Source organism: Lepus europaeus, chromosome 5, assembly GCF_033115175.1.
Source record: "Lepus europaeus isolate LE1 chromosome 5, mLepTim1.pri, whole genome shotgun sequence".
In the NCBI taxonomy this organism is placed as follows: domain Eukaryota; kingdom Metazoa; phylum Chordata; class Mammalia; order Lagomorpha; family Leporidae; genus Lepus; species Lepus europaeus.
This window is the reverse complement of record NC_084831.1, coordinates 32,680,830-32,686,676: the sequence shown is the minus strand read 5'-3', so window position 1 is coordinate 32,686,676 and position 5,847 is coordinate 32,680,830.

The window sequence follows — 5,847 nt, the reverse complement described above, 5'->3', positions numbered from 1 at the left end:
TCGGCGCTGCGCACGCAGAGGGCGGGGGCGGGGCGGGCCTTGAGCTCACGGGGCGGGGCTCGAACGCGCAGGCGCCACACGGACACCGCTGCCCAAGAGTTTGGCGGTTCGAGACCCGGCACGCGAGGGCGTGTCTGCCTCTCGGCGTTTGTCTCAAAGGGTGGTCCGAGGTTCTTTTCTTGAGGGGGCGGACGCCACTCTGTGACTCACGCTTCCCCTTGGGGCTGCAGGCCAGACCCATCTGATGGCCTCTCAGCGGCGGCCATGCAAGCTCCTGTGGTGCCAGCCCTTTCCTCCCGCGGGGCCTCTGGAGGCCTTTCCTTCTGGGTCTGCCTTCCTGGACCCTCTTCCTGTGCCTCGTCCTGGTCTTCGAGCATTGGTGTGCACCGCGGGTCTCAGTCCTAACCCCTGAGCTCATCATCACTGTCATACTACGCTTGAACTACCGTCAGTACTCTGACAACTCCAGAATTTGAATTCCCAGCCTGGTCTGCTCTCCCGAACTCTTCAGTGGGGGCCCTTCTGTTACACTGGCCCTGACATTGGCTAGGTCCCTTGTCTTTAGACAAGATAACTCTGCAATCGCCATTCAGGTTGTAGACCTGCCCATGGGATCTGACTGAGGCAACTTGACAAAGGCCATGTAGTCAGTGTGGCTTTGTGGGCCATGGTCTTGGTGGCAACTGTTCAACTCCGCCTTCATAGCACAAAAGTAGCCAGAGATGGGGAGAGATATTTTGTAAAGTAACTGTAGCTTATTCCAACAGAACTGTGGCTGTGCATAAACAAGAATGAAATTCTGCCACTTGTAGCAACTTGGATGGAATTGGAGACCATTATGTTAAGTGAAATACGTCAGGCACAGCAAGACAAATACTGTATGTCCTCATATGAAGGTACTACAGAAAGTCCATGGGAAATGGGTTCAAGAAAAGCTTGGTGCAAAAAAAAAATTGAAATCCACGTATGTTTTTTTTCATAATTCACATGTTTGTGAACTTTTGAAGACACTTCATATGCAAGGATTTCAAATTTTTGGCACTAAAATGACATCTTTTAACTTCATTTTCCCCTGGACTTTTTGAAGTACCCTCCTATGTGGGTGCTAAAAGGTGGATGTCACAGAAGTGAGAATAGAGGAGTGGCTACTGGGGCCTCGAGAGTCTATGGCGGGGGTGGGGAGGGAGATAGAACAGTCAGCCAGTGCTGGGGTGCAGCTGGATACGGAGAATAGCTCCTAGTGTTTCATAGCACAGTAGGATAACTTGGACAACAGTTCCTTGAATATTTCAAAGTAGCTAGTAGAGACAATTTTGCATGTTCCCAAGAGCAAAGCAATTATATATGTCTTCAGTGAAAGGTACACCAGTTACCTGTTGGGATTGTTACACATGGTATACAAGTATTGGATGTCACCTTGTAAAGATGTACAATCATTATGTGTCCATTAGAAAGATATTTTTAAAAAGACTAACTTTCTTCCAATTAAACCCTAATTTACAGACATACAGATTGGGTCTGAAGGCCAAAGCTTGCCAGCCCCTGAGCCTAAATCTCTGTCTTACGGAGCTTCTTCTGGGCCTGTGCTGCCTCCCAAGCTGAGAACATTCTTCCATCATCCATTACTCAAAACCCCACCTCAGGCCTCACGCCCAGGGAAGTCACCTGAGACAGCGCCCCTCCCCCACGTCCCGAGGGACACCTGGGGCTTTCCTGAGGCACTCACCACCCTGTGCTGGGACCGCCTGTCTGCTTGTTTGCCTCCTCGGCACCAGACTGTCTCTCTAAGGTTACTGATCTTGTCCCTCAGTTTCCTTATCAGGTAGTCTTGTTTACCTTTTAATAACCAGGGTCTGGTCTCATTCCCACTGCTAGCCTGTAATGCCAGTGCTGTCATTGTGCTGTGTTACAGAGGATGAGAGAGTGTAAGCGCCCCTCGGCAGGGCGCACACACAGGGAATGGAATCCTCTCCCTCTTCCCACCGTCACCAGATCTTCCCTGTGGCCTCCGTGCCAACGCTTCCTTGAGGCCTTTCTTTCACGCCAGTGCGTTGTCAGAGAACTCTGGCATTCAGAGATGAGCTGGGTGAGAAATGGGACAAAAGCAGCTGTGTTTTTTCCCTGATTAGGGCTATTAAGCCTAAAACAATGTTTTATTTCATTTTAAATACATACCTAAAGGGTAGCAAGTTCAAGAGGTAAAAACAAATAAATACGCGGTAGAAACCCCCCTATCACATCTGCTTCCGGCCACCTGTTTCCCTCCATGCTCTGTGCCTGTGCACATGCCCCTTCTTACTGGTTACACAAGGCCGCTTCAAAAAGGCCATGGGAAAGGGGGATTAAAATATGATTCTTCTGGTGCAAAAAAATTCGAAATCCAGCATATGAGGGATGATCAAAAAGTTCAGGGAAAATGTGTATCGTGAAAAAAATGCATAGATTTCAAAATTGTTTGCATCAAAATGAACATTTTTTAATTCAGTTTTCCCACAAACTTTCTGAGGTGCCCTCATAAATTATTTTAATGTGCCTCTGAAATCGGATTCTTCTCGCTTCAACCAGCTTCCTTTAATGATGTTATTTAGTGAATGAGTTGGCTATCGCCACAAGTTATACAAGAAACATGTAAAGCTGTGTGTGTGTGTGTGTGTGTGAGAGAGAGAGAGAGAGAGACAGAGAGACAGAGAGAGAAAATGAGGGCAAGGAAAACCAGGCGTAGGGCTCCTTCCCTTCCAGGTCTCTCCATTGCCTTCAGGACCAGGTCAAAGCCACAGCCACGCCGTGGTTGAAGCGGCCTGCACAGCTGGCTTAGTTCCCTCCCCAGGTGAGTGGGCACCCCCCGCTCTGGCCACATGGAGCTCTCTGTTCCCTGAACATGGCGTCTGTTCTGGTTCCCCACCAAGGGTCCGGCCTGTGTCTTACTCCTGCCAGCGCTCAGCTTGGGCTTCCCTTCCCAGAGCGTTCTTTCTGGACAGTCTCCCTCCCCCAGGTGAGGGTGAGCACTTCTCTCCTCCTCCTCTTGCTCTCTGGACTTCCCTGAGCGTAGCACTTTCCAAATTGTCTTTCAATAGCTCATTTCTTCATCCGAATCTGCAGCTTGTCTGTAAGGTGAGGGCAGGACCCTGCTCGTCTCATTTGCTGTGGTATACCTGGTGCCTACCTGGTGCCAGCACACAGTAGGCATTCGGTAAATATTTGTTCTGCAAATGAACGAAATGAGTCAAGAAGTGATTAGATCACAATTGCTATGCCCTTTCTAGAGATGAGTCACAAATTTGACTTTGAATTTCCTAGCAACTAAAGTGAAGTTGTATGATCATGTGGAAAACAACAAGCGCCCAGCAGGAAGATCACCTCTTCAAATTACCCCTCCCTGACTCCCCAGGTTCCCTCAGTGGCACCCCTAAGTCACCTCTGGCTTTCTGGGTGGCGTTTGTCCAGGCCATACTGGATGAGGAGTAACTGGTTAATCCCGGATGCATTCCACACGTGAGTGCACGCCAACACCTCTCCTGTTGTGTGTGTGCAGCAGATGCTCAGTGCACGTCTGTAAAATGACTCGAAAGGCCCATTGTTCCTGCTGCAGAGATCCAACATCCATGTCTCCTCTGAGTCTTTCGGGAGTGGACACAGCACAGACAGCATAAGGCTGAATGGCTTCGGTCACACTCATACAACTGACCCCGAGCAAGGGCCACGGGCCTATTCCTGCAGTGACTCTCGAGAGGGGCAGATGACAATGCGTCTAAGTGCAATTCAGACAGGACGCTTCTGCAGGGATCCAACAAGGTGCCAACAGGAGCCCCCCCCCCCAGCTGTCCCACGTGGGCGACGTTAAAAAGCATCTCCGGCTGCCCCTCGGCAAAGCCTGTTCCCTAACCTGGGGGCTGGGTGGGTCTTGAGGGCAGTGCAGTCCATACCACACTCCCTGAGAGACACATGGAGAGAAGCTGCTCTGACTGTCAAGCTAAATTCAAAGGCTTCAACATGCACTTGGCCTTGGGGGTGAAATTCACGTCCACCTGAGGGTTAATTGATGTCCTTGCTGCAGAACGTGAGCAATCTGGAAGAGACATCGGTCTCAGGCAGGGCCTGTAATAATGCGTTGCTATCGTGTGTGAGCATGGGGATATTCAGAGGAGGGATGGGATAAAAGAGAGAGAGAGGGAGGGAGGGAGGGAGGGAGGGAGGGAGGGAGGGAGGGAGGGAGAGAGAAAGCTGCTTTCTAAAAGCATGTTCTCAAACACAAATAGGAATTCTTAGTTAATACATGTACCATAGCTAATATCGCCACATAGCCTAGCTCAGGGTCAGTTCTGCTTTCTTGGATTTAATGATTTTGAATAAATTGACTTATGAACTAAATGTGACTTTGATTATAGGAGCCTTATGAGACTTGCAATGGAAATAAATGGGCAAATGAGAAAACAAGCACTTGTTCTTATTTTTTTTTTTTAAGATTTTTTTTTTTTAATTTATTTGAAAGAGTTACAGAGAGAGGTCTTCCATTCACTGGTTCACTCCCAGATGGCTGCAATGGCCAGAGCTGCGCCGATCTGAAGCCAGGAGCCAGGAGCTTCTTCTGGGTCTCACATGGGTGCAGGGACCCAAGGACTTGGGCCATCTTCTACTGCTTTCCCAAGCCATAGCAGAGAGCTGGATTGGAATTGGAGCATCCAGGACTAGAACCAGCACCCATATGGGATGCCTGCACTTCAGGCCAGGGCGTTAACCCACTGCGCCACAGCGCCGGCCCTTGATCACTTGTTCTGACTTTTGGGTTCCAAAACCATGGCAGACAGGACTCATTTTCAGTGTTGCCCCCTGTGAGAGCCCCCCAGGCTAGGCAGGGACCCCTCTCCTCTTATCTCAGCCTCTTTTTGTTCCTCCCTCCCAGCCTTCACAGTATCCTGTTGAGATGATCTGCTCTGCTCCTCTCTAGGTTGAAAGTTCTGCCTCTTTCCAGCTCTACCTATAAAAGGGGTGACAAAGCCTTCTCGAACCTTCCACAGTGTCCCACAAACCCTCCAAAATGCATGCTGTGCATACAAACTGTGCTTGTTAGGCCAACAGAGGCTCAGTCAAGAGCCTACCTCTTATTTCCCCCCAAATTGTGGCCCCTGTGTGCTTCTGGCAATCAAGGCGGAACACGAGGTCCATGGTGAGCCCTTGGTAAATAGTTGATGAACTGAATTAAGACCGTGAAAGTACCTTGTGACTCGCAGCCTCTTTGTGGTCTGGCTTTTTTCCACCTATCTGACCAGAGAAGTGAGCGTTCCGGCACGCAAGCCAATTCTCGTTTTCCGGTTGGTGGAAAGACACCACAACAGCCGTCCTTCCTTTGGCCCCACTAAGGAAGCCAAGACCTGAAAGGTTTCCAGGCCGTGTGTCCCCAGGGTGATCTGTGGCCAGGGGACCGCTAAGGGGTCAGCGTGCCAGCATCGTCTGGGTGCCCCCTTAGCACCTAGCCTTCTCCCAGCAGCCACAGAGTCAGGTGGCCCAGCCTGACCACACAGGTGGATACACAGTCCAGAGACTCAGGACTCAGAGTCTCCTCCCACACGCACTCAGAGGAGCCATGGGATGTACAACAACTCAGTCACTATCATTTCAAACTTGGTGACAGGCTCCAGACATCTGAATCTAAGATCTGTCTCAGAGCTGTAGTCCTGTCTCCAGGAGCAAGGACTCATGCCCCTGTCATTAGCACAGTGCTCATTTGAAAGGCACCTTTGAAACCTTTGAAACCGAGGAGAAAACAGGGTCCCACAACCTCCACATTTACATAATTAGCACCTGGATTCCTGATGCACGTGATGAAAGCTTTTTCCATGAGTCAACCTT